Source organism: Trichosurus vulpecula, chromosome 6, assembly GCF_011100635.1.
Source record: "Trichosurus vulpecula isolate mTriVul1 chromosome 6, mTriVul1.pri, whole genome shotgun sequence".
In the NCBI taxonomy this organism is placed as follows: domain Eukaryota; kingdom Metazoa; phylum Chordata; class Mammalia; order Diprotodontia; family Phalangeridae; genus Trichosurus; species Trichosurus vulpecula.
The window spans coordinates 209,949,396-209,975,562 of record NC_050578.1 but is presented as its reverse complement, the minus strand read 5'-3'; the positions used below and the strand labels follow the sequence as shown (position 1 = coordinate 209,975,562).

The window sequence follows — 26,167 nt, the reverse complement described above, 5'->3', positions numbered from 1 at the left end:
GTATTCGGAATGGTTTGTTCTTCAGGAAAAGAAAAAAAGGTGCTAATTATAGAGTCCTCTCAGAAATAGAGGGGATTGGAAATGAAATCTGATGAGACAAATGGAAATTTCTCTGTTATTTTTTTTTCCAGATGCATTTACTAAAAAGGAGATGTAGGAGACAGAATCCTTTGCAACAGTTCCATGAAATTAGTTAAAAATCCAGTCTTGTCTGACTTATCTACAGTTCTTGCTCTGATTCGTGCACTTCCTTGGTCAATGCAAGGAAAATACAGGGTCTTTAAAAGTATACAGATGTTGACATGTGTCCTAGTACCTGTTGACCTGAGAGTTTGGTTAAAGGAGGCAAGCAAGCTAGGTGATAGAAAAATCCATATTGTTTATTCTCTTAAAGCTAGTGGAGTTAGCTTACTTGTACATACAAGGAGCCAGAGCATAAGTTCAGACTGCCTGAACAAAGAAATGAAAAACTCGTATACATTTTTCCTAGTCCCAACACAGCAGCCTGCATTATATCACTTTTATGACCCCCATGTATGTTTAACCATGATACAAGACAAGGATTTTCCTTAATGGAATAGGTTGTAAATACAATAAGTCAGGATAGTTGACAAAGCATCAATTGGAATTACAACACAAGATCTCTGTGTTTAATTTACCATTAACATTCCATAATATAGTATATGCTCATGAAATATTAAGATAAGAAAAAGTCACATAATTCAAGATAATTTCTCGGGGCTAAAGGTCTCATCCTTAATGGCCATGGACAGAGGAAAGAATGCTCCATCTGGGCTTGTTGACATAAGATAGAGGTATTCTGAGTTTACTCGGAGAACAAAGAGACTGTTAGGATCAGGCTTTTCTTCTGGTTAATCAGTTCAGACTCTGAGTCTTATTGAAATTACAAATTTGATATAAAATGGTATAAAATGTTCCACATACCTCAAGAGAGATTATGAGTTGACTGAGTTTTTCTAGTGCGACTTGCTCAAGGCCGTAGTGAGTAAGGGGCAGGTAGTTGGTGAAATGGATAGAGGGCTAGGCCTGGAGTCAGGCAGACATGAGTTCAAATCCAGCCTCAGACATTTGCTAGCTGTGTGAACCTGGGCGAGTCACTTAACCCTGTTTGCCTCAGTTTCCTCATTTATAAAATGAGCTGGAAAAGGCAATATCTTTGCCAAGAAAACCCCAAATGAGGTCACAAAGAATCACAAACAACTGAACAACACCAATAGTTTCAGTAGACTAGAATTATTGTGAGAATGCATAAATAGCCTTAAAGCCTTTTAACAATGGCAACTGTTATCCAGTATAGGTCCTTGTTACCTAAATGTGAATTATAACAAATTTTAGGGTCCCCTCCTATACTAAGTTAATAACAGTGGTTCCCAACCTTTTTTGACTATGAGTGCCCCTGAACTACCTTTCACATTAGAAATACCCTCCTACTCTGTAGGCTCTCCCTCCCTCCCAGCACCTCCATTTTGAGGAGGAGGCCCAGGCCAACCCAATCTTCATTCCTCTCCAGGATGCCCTGGGCATGACTCATCTCCACATGACTTTCTCTACCCAGCCCTGTGTTGCTATCTCTCCTCCCCTCTCCTAGTTTTTCAGCTTCCTTGTATTATCTCACAGTGTTAGAATGGAAGCTTCTTGAGGGGAAGGAGGGTCTACCTTTCTGTTTTTATTTGTATTCCTAGGCTTCTTGGCCAGACATATAGAAAGCTTTTGATCTCCTAGACTTCCCACCAGTAGCCAGGACCCTATAATGAAGGTGAGGACACAAGGCAGTAGACTCACATGAAGACAGCCAAGGAGTTACATACTCTACATATTGGGCAAATTCTGGCCAGAATCACAAGAGCAAAAAAGGGATCTTAGAATAAAGGTCAGAGCTGGAAGGAATCTTGGAGGTCTAGCCCCTCATTTACAGAAGACATATTGGAGGTACAGAAAGGGGAGGGGACTTGCCCCAAGTCAGAGGGGCAGTGATAGAGCTAGCACTTGGACCCAGATCATAGGATTGTAGATCCTAGGATCATAGATTTAGAGCTGGGAGGCTGTCTAGCCCAACCCTCTCATTTTATAGGTAAGGAAAACTAAGAGTCTTAAGTGATTTATATTAGGGTCATGCAGGCTGTAAATCACAGAGACAGGATCATTTCATTTTCAGTCTAAAGGTACTTGGCCTTAGTTTATGATGTGTGAACTTCAGAAAGACCTTTCACCTGTGGCAACTTAGCTGCTTCATCTGTCAAACAGCCCTGTGATACCTCTCTTGTGTGTGGGCTGAATGAGAAGTGGAGTGAGTCAGTCCAGAGGGGGGGGGGGGGGGGTGATCAGGGTGGTGATGGGATCTGGAGCCATGCTACAAGATTAGCAGTTGAAGAAAATGGTATTTTTATCCCAGGGAAGAGAAGACTCATGGGAGGAAGGAAGAAAATCACTCTCTTGGAGGATTTGAGGCACTGCCCCACAGATTAGGCTTTCTTTTTAAAAATTTTATTCTGAATTTAACTAATGCCAAATAAAATAAATATTTCTATTTATTCTAGAACAGAAAAAAGGAATATTATGTACAGTTTGCTTTTCTTTTCAGATACATAATAAATTCAACATATAACTTTCAAAGCTGTCTTGCTTGTCTGTGATCCTTTCTGGCCTTCCTTCTGTTCTCTCTCATGCATTAAAAAAAAAAAATCTTCAATAATGATCTTTTCCTTACCTTATCCCAACCCCATTCTATCCCGCCATATTGGGGGGAAGGAGGGAGAAAAGCAAAACCCTTGTAACAAATGTGCACAGTTGAGAAAAACTAATTCTCACATTGACCGTTTCTGAAAACATCTGTCTTATTCTGCATCTTGAGTCTATTACCCCTCTGTCCGGGGGTGGGTAGCATGCTTTGTCATCAGTTCTCTGGAAACGGGGCCGATTATTGAATTGTTCAGAATTCTTAAATCTTTCATAATTGTTTTTCTTTATGATGTTATGGTTGTCTTCCCGGTTATGGCCACTTCACACTGCACCAGTTGATACAAGTCTTCCCAGGTTTCTTTGTAACCACAGGGGATGATTAAATCTTCCACCTGATCCCAGAAGACAGAACTGGGAGGAATGAGTGGAAATTGCAGAGGCAGATTTCGGCTTCCTACCAGAACTGTCCCAAAGTGGAATGCATTGCCTTTGGGAGGAAGTGAATTCCCATCGCGGGAGATGGAAACTGGATGACCACATGTGGGAGATGGTGTAGAATTGGTATTCTCAGATCAGATATCCTCGCTAACCTTCCATTTCTGACATTCTGTCTTTTCCTACTACGTCGGGCTTCCTCTCCTCTCAGCAGTCTGCGACTACGCAAGTACATATGTACCACCTGTACATAGCAGTTTCTAGGATCGTAGATTGAAAAGTAGAAAAGATTTGATTCAGTCCAACCCCTTTGTTTTACCGAAGGGTAAACAAGACCGGTGAGGAGATTAGTAACTTGCCCGGAGTCTCAGAAATGCAAAGTGGGAGAGAGACAGGATTTGAATCCAGGTCTTCAGCATTTTGATCCAAACCCTTTTCCACTCTACCAAGCTGCCTCGGGGTAACTTCCTTAGTCTAAACTGGGAGTATTAACATTTATCAACTTATCTCCCCAGGCGGTTTCGGGGAACTAAACGAGCTAACGGATATGGGAGTGCTTGAAAAAGTCTAATGCTTATGCAAATTTAAGCTATTTCTCCCTCTCGATTTGCCTGAAGTGATGGGGGAGGGGTAAGAGAAAGCAGTTGAAGTTATTTCGCGTGCGCTCACGGGTGGAGGGAAAAGGGAAGAGAGGGCGCCTTTAAGGGAGGAGGCGGGAGAGTGGGAGTGGGTGTGGGAGGAGCCAGGGGCTGGGGCAGGTGGAGGGAGGCGGGGGCACGCGGCCTGCGGGGCGGGCTGGGAGGCGGAGGCTCGGGAGCCGGAGCCGGAGGCCGAGCCCGAGCAGGGCTGGAGGCTGCTCTGCTCCTTACGGAGTCTGCATCTCCGGGCCGCCTAGGTGCGCTCGCTGCCTCGTGCGCCGCCAGGTGTGCTTGCCGTCCCCACGCCCATTCGCGACCCAAGAGGAGCCGGCAGCTCCAGTGCCGAGTACACGCGCGGGCTGAACCGCGCCCCCCGGAGCTGCGATGGAGATGAGGAGCTGCCCTCAGCCCCTGCGCCCCCAGCCTCGCCCCTGGTAAGGCACGCCCCCCGCTTGGCACGTGGGCCTCTTGGCTTTGGGGGGAACCGCCGCTCAGTGGCTCGGGCGGGTGCTAGGAGGTAGCGAGTAAGTGTCCCGCGCCCGGCCCGTGACGCCTGCTGGACGCCCGGGGCCTCGGCAGGGCTGGGAGTCACTCTTGCGCCGTCCTCTCACGAATCCAGGTGTTGCAATCGGGAGCCGGGGTGGTGACGGAAAGAGCCCTCGGCCTGGGAGCCCCAGCTCTGCCACAGATTTGTGCTGGAAGGGACATTAGAGATCATCTAGGCCAACCCCGTGGTTTTACAGATGGGGAAACTGAGGTCCCGAGAGGGAACGCAAATCGCCCTCTTCACAGAGACGAGACTCTGGTAAGGATCCAGGTCCTCTGACACCACCGCTCTCTCTGCCCTGCAACATTGTTTCTCTTTAGTCATTTCTCTATGAGTCTCACTGTCCTTATATGTTACGTATGAATAATGATTCCTAGACTCCCTCTCCCAGGGTTGTTGTGAAGAGGATGCTTTGTTGGCTCCAAAGTGCTCTAAGTTCATCTTCCTTTGTACACATTAAGTTTATAGAACGGGCTATACAGTCCACTTAAGTAGTGCAAGTAGGGTTGTCCCCATTTTACAGATGAAAAAAATGAATGTGACTACAGAGAGACTCGGGTAAGTGGCTTACCCAGGAGCACCCTGCCAACAAGCTTTAGGTCTCCTGGACCCAGGGGTCCTGTGTTCTTTCCGTGACCCCAGAAAGCCTAGAAATAGGAGTTGGTAGTAATGTTAGTCGCCCTATCTGGTTAATAAGTTCTGTCCTATCTTCCTCACAGGGTTGTGAGGCGAACTACGGGAACAGCCGTTCTTATTATCAGTTTTCTTATTTGTCAAATGAGGGTGGGAACGTTTGGACCGAGCCAGGCTTAATTGCAGGGATTTCATGCCAGACAAAACTGTAAGAAACTTCGATCGGGGAGGAACTGGAGTTTTCCAGCTGAGATCCAGACATCCCCAGAAGGGTTGTTTCTGACCTTGGCTGGGGAGTCCATTTGGGATCAGAGTTTGAATCCCAGCTCTGCTCCCTCCCGGATCTCTGCCTGCAGAACCACAGCTCACTTATCTTTAAAATGAGGGCATTGAACTGGATCGAGTTCAACCCAAATATTTATTAAAGCTTCTACTCTGGGCAAAGAGCATTGTGCTAAGCCTTGGGGTATAAAGACACAAAGGAGACGGCTTCTACCCCTCCTAGTCCATTGGCAGAAATATAACTTGTATACAAAGTATATACAGATACAAAGTAACTTGAGGACAGAGAAAGAACTAACTGAAGCTACTAAGTGGCTTTTCACATACCATTGGATGGGCATTAGTTTACTAATGGACCAAATAAAACGGGGTATTGTTTTTTTAAGTTTTTTTTTTAACTTAGAACAATTCATTTTCTTTCTTTTTAAAACTTTCTTTTTTAAAACTTGTTGCCCTTTGGTTTTATAGTCTCTCTTTCCCCTCCACCCACCCACCCACCCCCCACTTCCCCAGCAAACCATCTCCTGTAACAAAGAGATGAAAAGTTGAAAGAAGGGTGAGGGGAGACGAGTGGCAAAATATTTATTTTCAGTCTTTCAGATGAACTAGGTAGTATAACCCCTGCCCTTTGGGAGTTCCACGTTGCTTCTGAAGATGCAGCCTTTGAGTAGGATCAGGGATGTCAAGGCTATTTAGGTTGTCTTTCAGATCATCTCTAAGGCCCCTTCTCTTACTGCCTGATTCTGTGGACTAGGATTTGGCCCAAAGAAAAGTATGTCTTATTTAGGGGAGGCCCAGGGAATTGGCAGTTGATGTGTTTGGTCTCTTTTGAAACCAGTTGCGGAAACTATGCCCTTGGCTTGCATGTCTCATCAAAATAGACAATAATGAAATCTTTATGTGGCACCTGGAAGAAGTTCAGAGGGTTTTTCCACGACCAGCACCCCCAGTCCACCCTCTCCCAGCCAAGAGCCTAGGGCTGAGGAGAGAATATTAAGTAGTTTGTGCTTTGGGTTTGCTGAGTTTTTGTTAGGAAAATGCTTTGGGTTTGCCTAGTTTTTGTTAAGAAAAGAATAATTTAGTGGGTGAAACTTTTGAAAGCATTGCTGGAGATCAGTATTGCCTGTAGACCCCGACGTGGGAACAGGTCATGTTCCAAAAGTTTGTTTGTAAGTCAGTTGTTTGGAACTTGGACCACAATTCCCCTAGCAACAGGATTTGGAGCTATGGCTGTAGTCCCAGGGCAGCCCACAAAAGCCCATTTTATTCCCAATGTAGATGAATTCTACTGAGTTTTGGAAATAGAATGCCTTTGCGATAAAGGAGAAGGGGGGGGGGCGTCTCTTCCCCTTTTGTGAGGCTAATATTGATGGTAATATGGCTTCTAGCACTTAGCACAGTGCCTGGCACATAGCAGGCACTTAATAAATGTTTATTGACTAACTGGTGGTGTCCTGGTGCTACCCTCAGTCCCCTAGCTTTAGTGCTTTCTGCTCCTGCCCAGTCTAGCTCTTCCTACTAAAGTCTTTTCTGCTAGGTAATTGCCTACCTCAGTTCTCTCCTGATCAGATTCCTGAGGCAAACCAGGTTAAGTGACTTTTCCAGGGTCACACTCTATCCACTGTACCACCTAACTGCCCATGATAGAGTACTAGAGAAAGTCAAAAGCACGTACTCTCCTCAAAGCGGGAGACAGGAGATGGCATGTAATGGGGATCTTAACTAAGTCACCAGTTCATAGGATATGGTTGGAAGGGACCTTAAAAATACTATACAATGCTGTTGTTTTGTAGTTGACACAAGAGAAGGCTTAGAGGATCATAGATTGAGAGATAGAGGTCATCTAGTCCAATAATCTTGTGGTCTAGATATGAAAACTTCTGCCCAGAAGGCTGACTTACCCAAGGTCACAAAGAACCAGGTGCTCAGACTCCAAATCTGTAACCATTTGTAGCTAATGCCAGAGGTTTAGAAAGAAGCCTGGGTCCTGCGGCAGACTCTAGCTTCTAGGAGAACATTCTATGTTTCAAATAGGAAATAGATTTTTAGACTTTTGTTCAGACATAGATACAGGAGAGGATAGAATAGGTGACCTGGGCATTTCAGCATCGTGGAAAATGTACAAGACTTGGAGTCAGCATATGGAACGTTAGCACTTAAAGAGCTTTGTCACCTTGGGAAAAATCACTTCCCTTCTCCAAGCCCCAGTTCCCTCATCTGTAAAATGAGGAATAAGGACATTTGTATTACCTGCCCCACAGGAATGTCCTGAGGAAAGCACATCTTGAGCTCCTGTTTACTCCGTTCCCCAGAGTAGGCTGTGGGGGCCATGCTGGAAGTAGGGCTGGTGGTCTGGGCAAGGGCAGGGCACAGGTAGTATCAAGGTGGTGGCAGTCGTTTGACTCATCTGGTGCATGCCATCTCCTGTCTCTCCCTTTGAGCAAGAATAGTAGGTGCTTTTGACTTTCTTTAGCACTTTATCATGGGCAGTTAAGTGCTGAGGTGGATAGAGTGCCAGGTCTGGAGTCAAGAAGACTCATCTTGAATTCATATCTGGTCCCAGGTATTTACTAGCTGTCTGACCCTGGGCAAGACACTTAATTCTGTTTGCCTCAGTTTCCTCATCTGTAAAATAAGCCCAAGAAAGAAATGGTAAACCACTCCAGTATTTTTGCCAAGAAAACACCGAATGGGATCATGAGGAGTTGGACATGACTGAAGATGACTGAACAACAACAGTTGTGTTTCAGGCATCATATTAAGCTCCAGATACAAAGCCCTGCCTTCAAGGAACTTAACAGTATAATGGGGAAGAGGACATGCAGGCAACCCTGTATGAACCAAATATATACAGGAGAAGTTGGAGATAATCTCTGAAGGAAGGCATTAATCAGCATTAAGGGGGACCAGGAAATAGTGTATTATTTTCCCCAATTTACAGATAAAGAAACCGGGGGTTAATATAGTGGAGGGGTTCCAACCTAGGGTACATGAACCTCCAAGGACTATGAGAATCCTGCCAAGGGGGAATGGAGAATATCTTGTAGATAACTATATTATCCTACTGAAATATTTAGAAGTAGTGCTAGTGAAGGGGGAAAAAGCTATGTGCCGAATAGTTTTCCTTATGAAAAATTAATCTCAATTTGTTGTGTTCACATACCTGGTAAATTCTAGAATTTATTCATATTGGACAGGGGGTACAGGAAGGCTTACTGGGATGGAAAAAAGGTCAGTAACTCCTGGAATTGATCCTAGCCCATCTACCTTAACCGAGTGGCCTCAGGGCAAGTCAAAACCTGGATCTTTGTTTCCTTATCTATAAAGTGAGGGGATTGGATTAGGTATTCGGGGAAAGTCTGAGGTCTCTTTCAACTCTCTATGACTTGCGCAAGATCTCATTGCTAGTTAATGGCTGAGCCCAAAGTGGGATTGTTGTGAGCCAAAGGTTCAGAGGCTGTTAATAAGCACCTACTATGTGCCAGTGTATCCATAATTGTGCTGAGTGCTAAAAAAAAAAAAAAAAAAGGCTAAAACAGCTAGGTGACAAAGCAGATAGAGCACCAGGCCTGCAGTAATGAAGACTCATTTTCCTGCGTTCAAATCTGGCCTCAGATATTTACTAGCTGGGTGAGCCTGGGCAAGTCACTGAACTCTGTCCCACTTCTTCATCTGTGAAATGAGCTGGAGAAAGAAGTGACAAACCGTTCCAGTATCTCTGCCAAGAAAACCCCAAATGGGGTCATGAAGAGTCAGACAAGACTGAACAACAACCTTCTGGGAGCTCACAATCCAATGCAGGAGATAGTATGCGTTTAAGCTATGTACAAACAAGCAGTATACAGAATAAATAGGAAGTAATCTGAAGGAAATCACTGAAATTCAGAGTGCTTGAGAAGGTGGAATTTTAACTGGGACTTGAAGGAAGCGGAGGAATCGAGGAGGTGGAGATGAGGAGGGAGAATATTCCAGGCAGGGGGACACCCAGTGAAAATTCCAAAAGCACAATGATGGAGTTTCTTGTTCTAGAAAGAGCAAGGAGGCTAGCGGCACTGGATGGAAGACTATGGGGATGGGTGGGAAGGAAGATGTTAAAAGACTGGAAAGGTGGGGGTAGGTGGGAACTAAGTTGTGAAGAGCTTCAAATGCTGGAAGGAGTTTATATTTGGTTCTGTATGTGATAGGGAGCCACTGGAGTTTACTGAGTAGGGGAGGGACATACTTGGACTTGCACTTTAGAAAAATCACTGTGGTGGCTGAATGGAGGGTGGCCTGGAGCATGGTGGCTGTGTATCTGGTAGGCACAGACTCACTGGAGTAACTGGGATATGAAAGGAGGGGGAGATGAAGTTGATGGATGGATGAGATAGAGTAGATTGTAGGAGCCTTTATCATAGGGTGCTACCCTTAGTCCTTTGCATCCTGGGTAATAGAGGATTTCAGAGGCTGGTTATGTGAGGTTGGGACAGGGGGAGGTGGCAGTGTTGGACTTTGCATTACTGGGGACCTTCAGACAGGAAGGTGCCTGGAAAGCCACTCACTACCCTTTGGCTGAGCATGGAAGTGGAATCTTTTCATTGTAGGCACTCTGATGTCCTTCTGAATATCGCCCAAATAGGTCATCTTGGCCCAGTTTTATATTGGAAGGTTAGTCAAATTTCCTCATGATTTTGGAAGTTTTATTTAATGTAGTGGAATAAGCCCTAAAATTGTCTCAACTAAAGCCCCTTCTAGTTCTAACAGTCTAGGACTCTGTAAAGTAATTTCATTAAAGGCAGTCATTCTACACTGCCTGTACCCAATGTTTTTGTTAATTTTTCTGGCAATTCTTTCTCATCTCTACTCCCCAACAGAATCCATTTAGGTTTTTCAGTTTTGTTTTGTTTTAATATTCAGTGATGCAAAAAGCTACAAAATTCTCTCTCCAGGTGGCTATTTTCCCCAGTTTTTTCTAATGCAGAGTTGTTTTATTCATTGGTATGTCCTATTCCTGATGGTTAAACTGTCTCGGAGTTTTGATGGCAATCAGAAGCCAGAGTCTTGACTGAGAGTCCTCACTATAGTATCCTCAAAGGTGGACATCCATCCTTTGCCTGAAAATCTCCATTGAGGGGAAACCTGCTTCCAGAGGCAGTCAGTTCCACTTTTGGAAAACTAATTAATTGACAGGAAGTTTCCTAAATCTGCTTCTGCAACTTCCTCCCACCCGTTGTTCCTACTTCTGACCTCTGAGGTCTGACAGGACAAATCGAATTATTCTTCTTCTAGAAACAACTTTTCAGGTGCTTAGTTATTCCATTCCCCATGCCCCTAAGTCTTCTAGCTTCTACAGGCTAAACTCTATTACTATTACCTTTTTTTACAACTGGCATTCTTTCTTTGCTCCAGTCTCAGGGCTCTTTTACACAATTTAACTTTCCAATGTCCTTCTTAAAATGTAAAGTTGATTTCTGAACTCACATTATAACTTCCCACTTACCGTTATTAAATTTTTCTTTATTGGTTTCAGCTCAGTGCCTTAGTCTGTTAATTTTGCTTGGATTCGGACATGTAGCTATTCCTATCCAGCTTTTGGGTCACCTGCCAACATGATAGCCATGTTTTCATACAGATTATTGATAAAAAAAAATTAAAGTAACACAAGGTCTGGTAAAGATCCCTGGGTCACTTCACTACAGTTTTCCCTCCAATTTAGGCAGCTAGTGGCTCAGTTGATAAGAGTGCTGGACCTGGAGTCAGAAAGACTTGAGATCAAACATGTCTTCAGACTCTTACTAGCTGTGTGACTGTGGACAAGTCACATAACTTCTGCCTCAGTTTCCTCATCTGTAAAATGGAAATAATAATAATAGCACCTGCCTCCCTGTGTTATTGTGAGAATAACATGAGATATTGTAATACACCTTCCAAACCTCAAAGTGTTATGTAAATACAAGCTATTATTTTAACATTGAACACTCAGATCATTTTTTTAAAAATGATATTCTTTTTTAAAGAATCACCTGCCAATGGCTGACCTTTCCCTTACCCTCGATGAAACCCTCCCTTGTGACAAGAGAAGCACAGTTAAGCAAAACAAATCATTACACTGACCATGTTTGAAGATGCATGCCTCATTCTGCACCTATAGATCACCACCTCTTCTGAAAGGAAGTATTCTTTACCGTGGGTCTACTGAGATTCCAATTGGTCACTGTATTGATCAATCAGAATTTTGAAATCTTCCATTGTTGCTTTTCTTGATGTTATTGAGGTCATTGTCTCAATTCTCCGGGTTCTGTATACTTCATTCTGCATTAGTTCATGCAGATCTTTCCAAACTCTTCTGGAATATTCCTATTCATAATTTCTTATGGCATGATATTAATGCACCACAATTTATTCAGTCATCCTCCAATTGATGGATACTAGTTTTGCTTCCATTTCTTTGCTACCATGAAAAAATGCTATTATAAATATTTTTGTACATATAGGATGTTTCTCTTAAGTGCTTAATCTTCTTAGGATGTGTGCCTAGTAGTGGTATCACTGGGCCAAAGGGTATGTACAATTTAGTGACTTTTCTGGTATAATTCCAGATTTTTCCAGAATGATTGGACCAGTTCACAGCTCTACTGAGACTACATTAGCCTTCCTGTCTTCTACAGCCCCTCCAATAATTCATCTTTTGTTACCTTTGACCTTTTGATGACTGTGATGTAAAATCTCAGACTTTAAAATTTTTATATTTCTCATATTATTAAAGATTTATGGCTTTCTTTTATATGCTTGTTAGGAGATTGCATTTCTTCCTTTGAAAACTGCCTAGTCAAATCCTTTTACTACTTGTTCTTTGTCCTTCGTTCTCCAAGAGGACTGATGACATCATGAGGGTGATGTCTTGACTTGTTCACGAACTGGATCTAAGGAAGAGATGCACAAATTTGTCAGCCTCATTCTCTGCTCCAGTGTCATGGAAGTCTAGTGGTGAGACAAAAGTCCAGATGACTGGCTTGGCCCAGGATGCAGTGAGTGGCCTTGACCTTTCTAAATTAAGGTCTTTCTCAGGTCTCAGTCTGCCTGAGGCAACGCCCATTCAATAACTAAGGGCGAGGTAAGAATTGAGACCAGAAGGCTTAGGGGAATGGCTATTGTTCTGAATTCCCTATATATCTTGGTTATCAGATCTTTATTAGAACTATTTGCTGTACTTTCCCCCAAATAGCTGCAATTTATCTTCTTCTAGTTGCATTGACTTTATTCATGCAAAAACTTTAATTTGATAGAATAAAAATTGTAGTTTATCTTTCAGCAGCATTTTCATTCCTTATTTAGTTAAGAATTTCTCTCTCAGTCATAGTTGTATTTAAAAAATAATTTATCTAGGTTATATATCTGTTTGGATCCACTTGTAGAATATGGTGTAAGATCACTCAGTGGTTCCTAATACATGTAACTATATTGTCAGGGAGCCCACATCTCTTTTTACTCACATGGATAACATGTTTTTGTCAAGTGCTTTACTGAAATTAAGGACTTTATATTTATAGAATTTCCGTCATCTACAAATCTAGCAACCCTATCCCCCCACGAAAAAGGGAAACAAGTTTAGTCTGGCATGACATGCTGATGATGAAGCCATGTTGCCTCAGTGATTGGTGCTTCCTTTTTTGAAATGTTCACTAAACATCTAAACTTTAATAATACATTTTAGGATTTTGTCAAGAATTGACATCAAGCTCACTGGCTTAAACCCCAATAGCCCAGGTGTCAGACACAGAGGAAGTGGCGTGTAGACAGCAATACTTATGAGTGCAGCCCAACCAGATGAAAATATAATTGGGAAATATTTAACAAAATAAATAAAATAACAAAATAAATAAAAATACTACAAAACATAACATTACATTTTAAAACTAAGTCATTACGCTGGCACATGGCTCTTTATGTACCATTTAGTGGCCTGGTTTCTACTTGAGTTTGACACTACTGCTTTGAAGACCTCAGTTGCTTTCACTTTTTTTTTTTTTTTTGCTTTGATCTTTTTAAAAACCATTTGCCCTTCTCCAATTCTGGACACCTCTCTGACTTTTGAAGATTATCGAGAGTATCTCCACAATCACATCTGTCCACCCTTTCCATCTTCCAGGATGTAATTCATTTCGGACTGATGACTTGAAATCATTGAGGTAATGGGAGTATTCATTGTCTTCTTTGATTTCAACTCTGTATTAACCATCTTTGTTATACTTTATCAGATCAATAATAGTTTTTCTTAGGAAAGAAAACAAAAGCAAAATAGGAATTAAGTAGTTCTGCATTCTTTCCAGTGTCTGTTATTCTCAATTTTTTATTCTCTCTCCCTCCCCATATGCAGTCAGTTATCAGATCTCCTTGATTCTTCCTGCCTTCATAGCATCTCTCATGTGCCCCCTTTCTTCCCCACTCACATGCATACCACTAATGTCCTCATAATCCCCTTTTCTGGGATCCTGGCACTCACCTTCTAAATGGTCTCCATGCCTCTCATTTTTCCCCTTTCTAGACTATTCTCCACACAGCTGCCAACTGATTTTTCTCAAGCACAGGTCTGACCATGACACTCCCTTTCTCAAGACTCTCCACTGGTTTGACTGACTTTAATATTAGAATTCTTACAATCAGATCTATTCAACAGTAGAATGAACTCCCTTTCAATGGGAGTGTTCAAGCAGAGGCTGGTTGGACGTCTGTCTGGGATAGTAATAACTATAATTATATCTTTAAAATATCCAGGAAAGCAATATGTAAGTTTTGAGGTTGGTTACTGTTACCCATTATTTAATTTGCCCCTTGGACTAGCTCATGGTAGGAGTAGGGCAGGTATTGCTATCCAATTTTTTTCCATTTTAATAGAATTTTTTCCCCAATTAAATGTGAAGATAATTTTTAGCATTCATTTTTACAAGATTTTGAGATCCAAATTTTTCTCTCTCTCATCTCCCCTCTTCTGAAAATGATAGGCAGTTTGATATAGGTTATACATGTACAGTCATGTTAAACATATTTCCCTATTAGTCACAGTTGTGAAAGAAAAAACAGAACAAAAGGAAAAAACCAAAGAATTTGAAAATAGTATGCTTCAATCTGAATTCAAGACTCTCATCAGTTCTTTCTCTGGATGTGGATAGCATTTTCCATCATGAGTTTTTTGGAATTATCTTGGATCATTGTATTTCTGAGAAAAGCTAAGTCAATCATAGTTGATCATCACACAATTGTAATGTTCTCCTGATTCTGCTCACTTTACTCTATCAGCTCATGCAAGTCTTTCCAGGTTTTTCTGAAATCTGCCTGTTTATCATTTCTTATAGCGCAGTAGTATTCCATTACCACAGCTTGTTCAGCTATTCCCCAATTGAAGGGCATCCCCTCAATTTCCTTTTTTTTTTAGTTTTTTTGGCGGGGGGAGGGCAAGGCAATTGGGGTTAAGTGACTTGCCCAAGGTCACACAGCTAGTAAATGTGTCTGAGGTCAGATTTGAACTCAGGTCCTCCTGATTTCCAGGGCCGGTGCTCTACTCTGTGTGCCACCTAGCTGCCCCACGTCCCCTCAATTTCCATTATTTTGCTACTGTGAAAGGACTGCTATAAATGTTTTTGCACATGTAGCTTCTTTTCGCTTCTTTATGATCACCACCTAGTAGTGGTATTACTGGATCGAAGTGTATGCACCGTTTGGTTGCCCTTTGGGAATAGTTCCAAAGCTCTCCAGAATGGTGGGATCTGGTTACAACTCTACCAACACACATTAGTGTCCCAATTTTAGCAAGATGTGGTTTCCTTCCTTATCTCTTTAAATTAGGTCTATTTTTTCTTTTACTTTGTCTGAGATCAGGATTGCTCCCCACTGCTTTTTAAAAAAAATTTCAGCTGAAGCATTCTGCTCTAGCCTCTTACCTTACTCTGTGTGTGGCTCTGCTTCAAGTGTATTTCTTGTAAATAACATATTGTAGGATTCTAGTTTTTGATCCACTCTGCTATCTGCTTCCATTTTATGGGAGCATTCATCCCATTCATATTCACAGTTATGATTGCTGTGTATTTCTCTCCATCCTATTTTTCCACCTGTTTGTCCTCTCTCTCTCCCTTCACCCTTTCCCTCCTCACCAGTGTTTTGCTTCTGTCAACCACCTACCCTGATATTCCTTCCCTTCTGTTAGTTCATCCATTCCTTTACTTATTCTCCTCCCCTCCTACTTCCTTGTGGGGTTAGCTAGATTTCTGTGTTCTACTGTTTATATTATTCCCTCTTTGAGCCAATACTGATGAGAATAAGATTCAACCAATACCCACGGCCCATCCTCCCATCTTCCCCTCCACTGCAATATGTCTTTTGCACCTCTTCATGTAGAATAATTTACCCCATTCTATCTCTCCCTTCCTTCTGGACCCAGTGCACTCCTCTTTCTAATTCTTTAATTATTTTTTTTACATCATTCCCATAAATTCACCTTATACCATACCCTCTATGTATATTCTTCCTACTTGTATTATTAGTGATACAATTTTTAAGAATTACAAGTATTATCTTCCCATGTAGGAATGTAAACAGTTTAGCTCTATTGAATCCCTTATATTTTCTTTTCCCTTTTTAACTGTTTATGCTTCTTGGGTTTTGATATTGGAAATAAAATTTTTTAATTCTGGCCTTCTCCTTATGAAAGCTTGAAATCTTTCTATTTTATTGAATGACCATTTTTTCCCTTGATGTATTGTGCTTACTTTGGTGGTAGTCCTATCTCCTTTGCCTTCTAGAATGTCATATGTTCCATGACCTCTCTGATCTTTTAATGTTGCAGCTGTTAAGTCCTATATAGTCCTGATTGTGACTCCTAGATACTTGGATTGTTTCTTTCTGGCCTCTTGCATTGTTTTTTCCTTGGCCTGATAGTTCTGAAATTTGGCTATAATGATCCTTGGAATTTTTATTTTGGGATCTCTTTCCTAAGGTGATTGTTGGATTCTTTCAATGCCCATTTTTTCTTCTGGTTCCAGGCTCTCAGGGCAGTTTTCCTTGATAATTTCCTGAAAGATGCTGTCCAGGTCTTCCTTTTGGTTATGACTTTCAGGTAGTTCAGTGATTCTGCTATTGTCTATCCTGGATCTATTTTCCAGGTCAGTTGTTTTTCCCATGAGGTATTTTACATTTTCTTCCAATTTATCATTCTTTTGAATTTGTTTGATTGATTCTTGATGTCCCATAGAGTTACTAGCTTCCATTTTCCCAATTCTAACTTTTAAAGGGTTCTTTTCCTCAATTAGCTTTTGTACTTTCTTTTCTATTTGGCCAATTGTACTTTGTAATTTGTTTTCTTCAGTGGATTTTTCTATCTCTTTTTCCATTTGACTAATTTTACTTTTTAAGCAGTTGTATTCTTTTTCAGAGCTGTTTAGTCTTTTTTTTTTCATAATTCTCTTGCATCACTTGTCATTTCTTTCTCCATTTTTTCTTCAGCCTTTCTTTTGATTTTTAACCTCCTTTTTGTGCTCTTCCATGAGTTCTTTCTGGGATTGAGACCACTTTCCATTTTTCTTTGGGGTTTTGCCCATAGGTGTTTTGACATTGTTATCCTCTTCTGAGTTTGTGTCTTGATCTTCCCTGTTACCATAATAACTTTCTATGGTTAGATTCTTTTTGTTGCTCATCTTTTTTGGCCTTTTCCCTTTTCTTTTAAATTTGATCTCTTCTCCTAGCATGGAAGGAGCACTGTCTCAGGCTTATTGTGCCAGGGGCTGCACATCCTGGCTGTTTTCCTGGTGTTGCACTGATGTTGCCCTGTCACTATCTTCATTTTACAGAAGGGAAACTAAAGGTCAGATAGGTATTTGCCTGGTGTTACATAGTTAGTGGTGTGGTAACAAGGGCATGGGGGCAGCTAGGAGGCACCGTGTATAGAGTGCTGGCACAGGAGTTCAAATCCAGGCTCAGATGCCTACTAGCTGTGTGACCCTGGGCAAGTCACTTAACCTCTATTTGCTTCAGTTTCATCAACTATAAAACAGGAAAAATAACCACACCTACCTTTAAGGATTATAGTGAGAATCAAATGTGGTACTATTTGTAAAGTGCTTAGCACTATCTGGCACATAGTAGGTGCTACACAAATGTTTATTTTCCTTGTCTTCCCCTCTTAAGCCTAGACCCTTTCTCTTCACAAAGTGTGTAAAAGGTCAAGAAGGGAAATCTTAAGCCCCAGAAAAAGGATTAAGGGTGGTAACCTAATTTAGAGAAGTTAAGAACATTACCAGCCCCATCCTCACCTTAATCAGAGTAATGACCTATCCTAGGGCTATACCTGTCTTTTCCTAAAGAGGTTAAGGTATTCTCAGAGGAAGGAGAACCCTTTAATTTCTTTTTTTGTTTGTTTGTTTGTTTTTTGGAGGGGGAAGGCAGGGCAGTTGGGGTTAAGTGACTTGCCCAAGGTCACACAGCTAGTAAGTGTGTCAAGTGTCTGAGGCTGGATTTGAACTCAGGTCCTTCTGACTCCAGGGCCGGTTCTCTATTCACTGAGCCACCTAGCTGCCCTGATCCCTTTAATTTCTACTGGTCACTTGTGACCAGCTTGGGGATAGCCCTTGAGAGAAGTGGTCATGGGCAATGGGTGGTTTTAGAACACTGATTCTCCTGGGGCTTTCCAAGGAAAAATTGAATAATTTTTGTTCTATTAGTTGAAACAGAATGTTAATTCTAAACTGTGCAAGTGAAATACGCTTTGTTGAAGATTCCTATAAATGTTACTTCAAAATGTTGTGTTAGAGACATGCCCGAGGGTGTGAGGGCATTCTGCTAATTTGGATATTTCTCTTTAAGCAGAACAGTATTTGAATTTAGATTAATGTTAAATAAAAATTGTTTCTAACAGATTTCTTCCTGTAACATGAAGTACAATATTAATTTTTTTCTTTCACAAGCCCATATGACTGGACAGCAGTAGTCTCTGAAGCTGTTCTGTTATAAAACACCCTTCATTAAAAACTAGTTTCCTCCAGCAGGTTTCACCATAATCAAAGCAGTCCTTTAAAAAGGGCATTGAATGTGTGTGTGTGTGTGTGTGCGCGTGTGTGTGTGTGTTTGTTGGGGTAGGTAGGGAGTAGTTTCACTTCATGTCTTGGGTCTGTTTCCCCCTAGGAATGAGGAGGGGTTTTCCTGTCTATTTACTGTCTGAGTAGGCTATGTACCACTGGAGCCAGACTGGCTTTCTGGTTAAATTTCAGCAAAATATGTCCTTGGGTAAATTTCAGGTATTAAAAAACCCCAACCCACAACCCAGGGTGAAGTTTGAAGCAAAGGCTAGTGAACCTTTGTCCTTGTGAAGGTCTCTCTCTCTCTGCCTCTCTCTCTCTCTCTCTCTCTCTCTCTCTCTCTCTCTCTCTCTCTCTCTCTCTCTCCCCCTCGCTCTCTCTCCCCATCTCCTCCCACTCTCCCCCCCCCCGCCCCTCCCCCTCTCTCCTCCTCTCTGCCCCTCTCCCTTCCTTTCTTCCCCCCTTCCCTTGGCTGAAGAGGGAAGGAGGTGTTGACATTGCCAGTCCCTTTTGGATTTCGCTACTTAGCAGGACAGTGACCTGAGACAGGTCATTTTACTGCTGAGCCAGTTTCCTCATCTACAAAGTCCCTGAGGATACCACCTTCCCAGTCAGTTACTGTAAGGTTCCAATGAGATAAGGCACGGAAGGGATGGTTAGCTTTAAAGTCTTATATGGGTTAGCTATTAATAATTAGAAGAGAGGAAGCTTGGTGGAGTAGAAAGAGGACAGAGCTTGTAGTCGGGACAGCTGGGCTCTAGTCTGGACTCTTACACTTACTAATGAGCTGTGTGATCTTGGGTGAGTCAGCCTCTTTGTGCCTCAATTTCCTCAGTTCCTGTAATACTTGGAACTACCTACCTACCATTATTATTATAATGGAAATATTCAGTGAACTGTGAAGTGCCCCTGAAGTAAAGTTTTTATTATTACTAATGACCTCAGTACAAAGAAGACAGCCAGTGTTTAGAGGAAGCAGGTTGTTGACAGAGACTCAGAATAGGAAAAGTACCTCATAGAACTGTGCCCATCCATATACCTCAACACTTGTGTGACATTCCCAAGTAACTTTCCAGCTATGTTGAAGTGAAAAGAATACAGGTTTTGGAGTCAGAGGACCTGGGTTCAAATGCCGCCTCTAATACTATTTGTGGCCTTAGATTAGTCAATTAACTTCTGGGCCTCAGTTTCCTCATCTGTAAAATAGGGGAGTTGGTTATATGGCTTCTTAAGGCCCTTCCAGCTCTCAATCTATAATCCTGAGTTTATTACCACTAGTAACCTCCTTAGGCAGCCTCCCTGTTGGGAAGATTTTACTTTTTCAAACTTTCACTATCAATCTTACTTCTGCTTCTATGGCCAAATAATACAAATCTAGTCAAATAGCCTTTCAGATACCTGAAGATAGATAGCTGTGTTGTCCTCTGCCTGCCATCTTGTCTTTTCTGGGCTAATATAAGGCATGGTCTGGAATTTTACTTAAAAAAAATAACTTAGGGAGGAACTTGGTTTATTTTAGCATTGTAGAAAGAGCCCCAGATGGGGAGGCCAGAGACCTACCCTGACCTACTTATTAACTCTGTAAGCCTGGACCAGTCATTCCCCGGTACTCGACTCTTTCATCTGTTCAGGCTATTCTCTGGTCTGTCTCTTACTGAGCTGTGTGACGGGTTAATGGATATAAAGCACTTTTGTGCTTTATGTATCCTATAGGTTGTTTTCATCTAGACTCTTGGAGGAACCATGGGGCTGATCTCAGAGACTTAGTTTTAGTCTTTGTTATTCTCCATGGCTTGTGTCTCTTCTGACTTCAGTTGTGTCTGCTTATTCTCTCTTACCACCAGCTCCAATAATATACCAGGTTTTGGGGACTAACCCAAAGGTGTGTGTGCTGGCTCAGACTTACCCCAGTTACCTTCTTAGAGTAGCCTTTCTGTGGGCCACATACCAGCTCATAGCTCAGTTCTGTTTTTTTGGAGGAGGGAAGGTAGAGCAATTGGGGTTAAGTGACTTGCCCAAGGTCACACAGCTAGTGTGTCAAGTGTCTGAGGCCGGATTTGAACTGAGGTCCTCCTGACTCTAGGGCTGGTACTCCACTCACTGTGCTACCTCACTGCCCCAGCCCAGCTCTGTTAAAAGTCTTCAGAATATTCCTGATTGCCCATGGTTTGGAGGAACTTGAGCAGTGTTCTAAATAGCATGCTTTACAGTTACAAAGTGTTTTCCTCTATTTTTTTCTATCATACCATAGAAATAGCTTTGCTCATAGTCTGGGGCAGACAAGAGGAGAGGACCCTGGCCCTGCCCTTGGCATGCTTACAGCCTCAAGGAAACATGACTCATATCAATGGAATGGAGGAAGAATGGGAGAGGATATGGAGGAGTTTGACCTGCCAGGGACTATAAGAACTAGAAGAGATCAGAGGAGCGAGCGCTCACTGAAGGCTTCTATGGAGTAGTTGGAAAACAGGGTTTGGGGTTTTGCATCCCAGCTCAGCCACTCAACATTGATGTGATGTTGGAAAGATCACTTAACATTCTGGGCCTCAGGCTCCTCTGAGGGCGTTAGAAGAAATGATCTCCGTCCCTTTTAGTTCTTACATTTTGGGATTCTCCCCTCAATGTTGTCCCAGCCTCACTGCAGCCCTCTAAGATGGGCAAGGAAAATAGTTGTACTCCCACTTTATGGGTGAATAAACTGAGGCTTGAAGCAATAAGCCTTAAACTGAAGTGACTTAGGTGGTTAACCATTTTTGTGTGTGTCACGGACCTGTCTGGAAATCTGGTGAAACCTTTGAACCCTTTCTCAGAAAAATGTTTTTAAACGCATAAAACAAAAAAAATGTATAGTATTACAAAAGAAATAAATTACATTGAAATAAAATTATCAAAATATATTTAAAAAAAAACAAGTTTATGGATCCCAGGTCAAGAACCCTTGTCATGCGTGGCAGGAACTTAGGCATTACCTAGTTTAAGCCTCTTATTTGGAGAGTTCAAATGATTCGCTTAAATTTTTCCAGCTCTAAGAGTCGAGGTGAGAACTCCCGATGCCAAGCCCAGTGTTCTTTCCACTGTCCAACACTGACATGGAATTACAGAGTTGGACAGCACTTTGGTGGCCATTTTGTACGTCTAGACGGGACTTGAGCCTGGTTGCTCTGTGTCCTGAAGGATGGACTAATACAGCCCTTTCCATCCTGATTCACCCTTCTAACTTCCCTCATGCTGATTCAGGGGAAGAAGTGAATTCCTTGTTCCCCTTTTTTTGAATTGCAGACATTTCAATAATAGCAATACCACTTTTCATTTGCGTCTAGCTTAACATTTACACTGGCCCACCGCATTTTAGCTCTGTGGTAGGAAGAGCTGAGATTAATCATAGCATCATAGATTGTCACAACTGTCAAGGGCCTTAGTGTTTGGGCTAAACTCCTCATTTTCTAGGCAAGGAGACTCAGGGCCTCAACAAGAGAAGGCTCTTGAATCCAGGTTTCTAGAATTGTCTGACCGACCCCTCCATATTCATACGTTTCTGATGAGGAGACTGAGGCACTATGGGTCAAGTGCCTAGTGAGTCATCAGGTGCTTAGTTAGTTAGGCTGGTTCCTAACCTAAACCATACTATGGACCCAGAAGAATATCTAAATTCTCTACTGTGGACTCCCTCTGCCCTCTATATCCCCAGGAAAGTTGGGACTGGAGCCTAAGAGGAAGGAGCCAGAGGTGGGAAGAGAAGGATGCTAGACAAGAATGTTTGCCCTTGGATAGACATTGAAAATAGAAAGTGAGCTGGGCCCGTAGTTGAAAAGGAGGAAGAAAGCAAGCTACATTGTCTTTTAGAAAGTGGACTGTGCTTTTAATGACCCCAAGTTTCTCTTCAAAACAAAGGCTCATTTTTTTTTCTTTTTTAAACAATATTCTCTGTTATGGCTACAAGGCAGGGAATACTAGCCTTCAAAGAATTAAAGTTGAGGGTCACCCAAAGGGTAACAGATTTAGAAGCGGAAACAGCATGGTATGGTGGAGATAGCATTGGCTCTGAAAAGGGTTTGAATCCCACCTCCTGAAGTTCACTACCCTGTGTGACATTGGACAGTAACCAACTTGAGCCTCATTTTTCTTATCCATAACAGGGAGGTATTGGAGTAGATAGCCATGGAGGTCCCTTCCAGCTCCAGATCTGTGATCCTGTGGTGGGAGTCAGCTGGCTGCAATACATAATGACCAAACAAAGAATTTTGCAGGGGAAGTAGCAGCAGGGAGATCATCAAGGAATGTATGGCTGGGTAAGAGAGAGGTTAATGGATGGACAGCCCATGAGCTCCGGAGCTACCCAGGCCTCAAGAATGTGAGCCTCTAGCACTTAGCTGGGTTTGTAGGCAAGTCACAAGGGATGGTCAGGCACAGATAGGGTGCAATTGTGTCTTTAGAGGTAGTGTCCACATCAGTGATACCTCAAATCCACTGAAATACTAAAGTATGGTTTTAAGTTGTAAAGACTGTCAGTAGTAAATGGTTGTTATCAAGTAAAAATTTCATACAAATTTATTTTGATAGCAAAAAAAGTGATAGCAATTTATGTCTTAACAATTGTTGAATGACTAAATGAATAATGGTATAGTAATGTAATATAAAGTTACAAAGCTGTCCAAAATAAATATAAAGACTACAAGAAAATATAGAAAGACCTATATAGAAGCAGCTAAGTGGTACAATAGATAGAGGTGTTGACCCTGGAATCAGTGAGACCCAAGTTCACATCTGACCTTAGTGTCTAGAGGTATGACCCAGAGCACTTCATTTAACTGTTGTCTGCCTCAGTTTCCTCAACTTTAAAATGAGGATAATAAAAGTACCCACTTCCTAGGGTTGTTGTGAGGATCAAATAAATGATATTTGTAGTCTCTTCCTCCCTCCCTTCTCTTCCTTCCTTTCCCCCTTTTTCTCCTCTTCTTCCTTCCCTCCCTTCTTTCTGTCCTTCCTTCCATCCATCCATGAGATCAGTAGAAACCAAAACATGACTTGTCTATGTAAAAACTACTGTCAGTCCTATCCCATTAACTCATTGTCACAACCTTGGATAATTCATCCTTTCTCAAAGCCTTCACCAGATGACCTCTGCTTGGGGTCAGGTAGAGAAAGGACATTGGCTTTGACCTGAGGGAGCATAAACTGTCTAAAATTTCAGAGGTGAAATTTCTCTAAGAAGGGAAACTACAAAGGGAATAATGGAAAAGTTGGTAATTTTAAAAATTTGTAAATTTCTTTGAAAGTTGTTTTATATTTTTATATAGAATATTTTCCCCAATTACATTTTAAAACTTTTTAAACATTTTTTAAAAAGTTCCAAATTCTATCCTTCCCTCCTTCTCCTTCCCCCTCCATGAGCTAGTAAGCAATGCCATATAGTTTATGCATGTGCAGTCATATAAAACATTTCCATATTAGTCATTTTGTACAAGAATACTTGATTTAAAAAAAAGGATGAAAGAAAAAAGTGAAAAATAGCATGCTTCAGTCTGTATTCAGACAGTATGAGTTCTTTCTCTGGAGGCAGGTAGCATACTTCATCATGACTCCTCAAAGTTGTCTTATGTTGATTTATGTCTAAATACTTAAATGAATCACAATTCGAGAGTTGGAAGGGACCTCAGCAGCCATCTAGTCCAACCCATATATGAAGAGAATCTCTACTCTAACATGCCTGAATAAGTGGTCTCTCACCTATCCTCAGAATTAAGGCCACCACCTTCCAGTGATGTGTGATATGTGCATGATAGATGATTTCATCACTGTGATCATTCATTCCAGTGAGGCTTGTCAATCCTTTACTCTATGAGTTAGTGTAGTCAGTTCATCACTGCTGCCAAACCTGGGATGAATCTCTCCAAATTTAGCCAGTCAGGTCCTTGGGACAGCGGATTTGTAGTCCTACTTTGAAGGATTTCCAATTTGTTTGGTATAGTTATACAGAAACTAGGGTAATTTCCACATCATGATGAAATCTCTGAAGAGGACTTATTAGAGGCTTAAGTTAAAAAATAAACTTGAAAAACCAATATTGGAAAACAAGAAGGTATATAGTAAAATGTGATGCTATTCAGTTCAACAGATATTAAGTGACTCCTAAATGCTTAGTGCTTTGGATGCAAAGATTGAAAATAACATGGTCCCTGCCCTCAAGGAGTTGCAGTCATTATGGGGTATTTCAAGGGTTTTAAACTTTAGTGTCCCGGACCCCTTTGGTAGTCAGCCAAATCCAAAGGACCCCTTCTGTTGCAACAATCTGGTCAGCAGCTGTTGTGGGGGTGAAAGACCAACACAAGCCCAACAATAAGAATGCTGCCAAAGCCCAGGTTCTTTTGATCTGCTTTAGTAAGGAAAGCAACGTTAAGGTGTTGGCAAGCTTACTTTAATTCAGCATACCAATACCATTCACTTAGTTCGGGGGAAAAAGCCAACACCCTGGACTTTGGAACAAATACAAACAAATTACAAACATCGACAGACCAAATACAATTCATAGTTACCAACATCTAGGTTCAGCCCTGGAGCTCATAACAGGGGCTGGCCCAGAGTCACGCGAGCCACCGTGGCTGTGGGCAAGAGCTCCGGAAAAAGAGAAAACCAACCCCTGGTTTTATATCTTTTTCAGGGTCAAGGGTGAGTCTCACATGCAACTCACCCACATGACCTAGAATTGTCACAAAGAGGCGACTTAAAAGCCTCTGATGTCCCAAACATGTCACTCAAACTCATGTGTAAACTAGGCCCTCCCCTGAGGCAAGGTGGTCGCCAAGGACTCCCAATCTAATCAAGGAAACAGAGGCTAAACTCTTCAAGGGTACTTGGTTGAACTGAGTGCTAAGAGCCCATTTTGTTTACCAACATACCTCCTTGGAATAATGTTTTTAAAGGCATAAAATAAAACACATGGGATTACACTGGAAGCCAGTTATATTGAAATACATTTATCAAAATAGTTTTTTTTTAAAGTTCACAGACTCTGGGTCAACCCCTGGTGTAGTCAAAGGAGATGTGGATTCAAATGCTGCTTCTAATACTTAGTATTCTATGGGACCAACCATGGGGAAGTCACCTATATAGTTTTCTTATACCATGGACCTAATAATTAACCTGAAGTACCTTTCTCACAGTGGTGTTGTGAGAATCAAGTAAGATCATGTATGGAAAGTGCTTTGGAAACATTAAAGAACTAATTGTCTGCTTGTATTATTTAGGGGGAAGAAATAAAATACAAGTGGTACTATCAATACATAGGAGAGGTCCAAGCCCAGTGGGCTGAGAGATTGGAGTAAGGAGAGATCACTTCTAGTTGGGGGCAGGGAAAGCTTGAAGGAGGAGGAAGGGGTGGTATGTACTGGAGATGGGCAATGAAAGAGGGAAAAGATCTTGATAGGGATACATCCCCAGGCAACAGTCTACACCAGGAGTGGGGAACCTGGGGCCTTGAGGCCACGCGTGGCCTTCTAGGTCCTTGGGTGTGGCATTTTGACTGAGTCCACGTTTTACAGAACAAATCCTTTTATTTGTTCTGTGAAGTTTGGACTCAGTGAAAGGGCCACAGTTGAGGACCTAGAGGGTCACATGTGGCCTTGAGGCTGTAGGTTCCCCATCCCTGGTCTACACCAATTTATGGAGGGAGATATTGGCCAAATGAGGGCCAGTAGTCCTGTCTGGCTGAGGTATAGGATTTATGAAAGGAAGTAATGTGAAATAAGGCTGGAAAGATAAATTGGAGCCAGATTGCAGGTGGCCTTAAAAGTGCAAGAGATAGGTTCTTCTTAAAAAATAACAAGAAAACTTTGTTATAAGGGATGATACTCAGGGATGGGAAGGGAGAGGTTTAAGGAGAAATGTAGTGA

The 26,167-nt window shown here is 41.9% G+C and overlaps 1 protein-coding gene across 1 annotated transcript in view; it reads left to right on the top strand.

The window, feature by feature from the left end:
* The first annotated feature begins 3,915 nt into the window (after nt 1-3,915).
* Nucleotides 3,916-26,167, top strand: part of SH3BP2 (SH3 domain binding protein 2) — a 108,360-nt gene continuing 86,108 nt past the window's right edge. The window contains exon 1 of the mRNA XM_036763534.1: nt 3,916-4,207. The gene's annotated coding sequence lies outside the window, so the exon portion shown is untranslated. The remainder of the gene's footprint in view (nt 4,208-26,167) is intronic.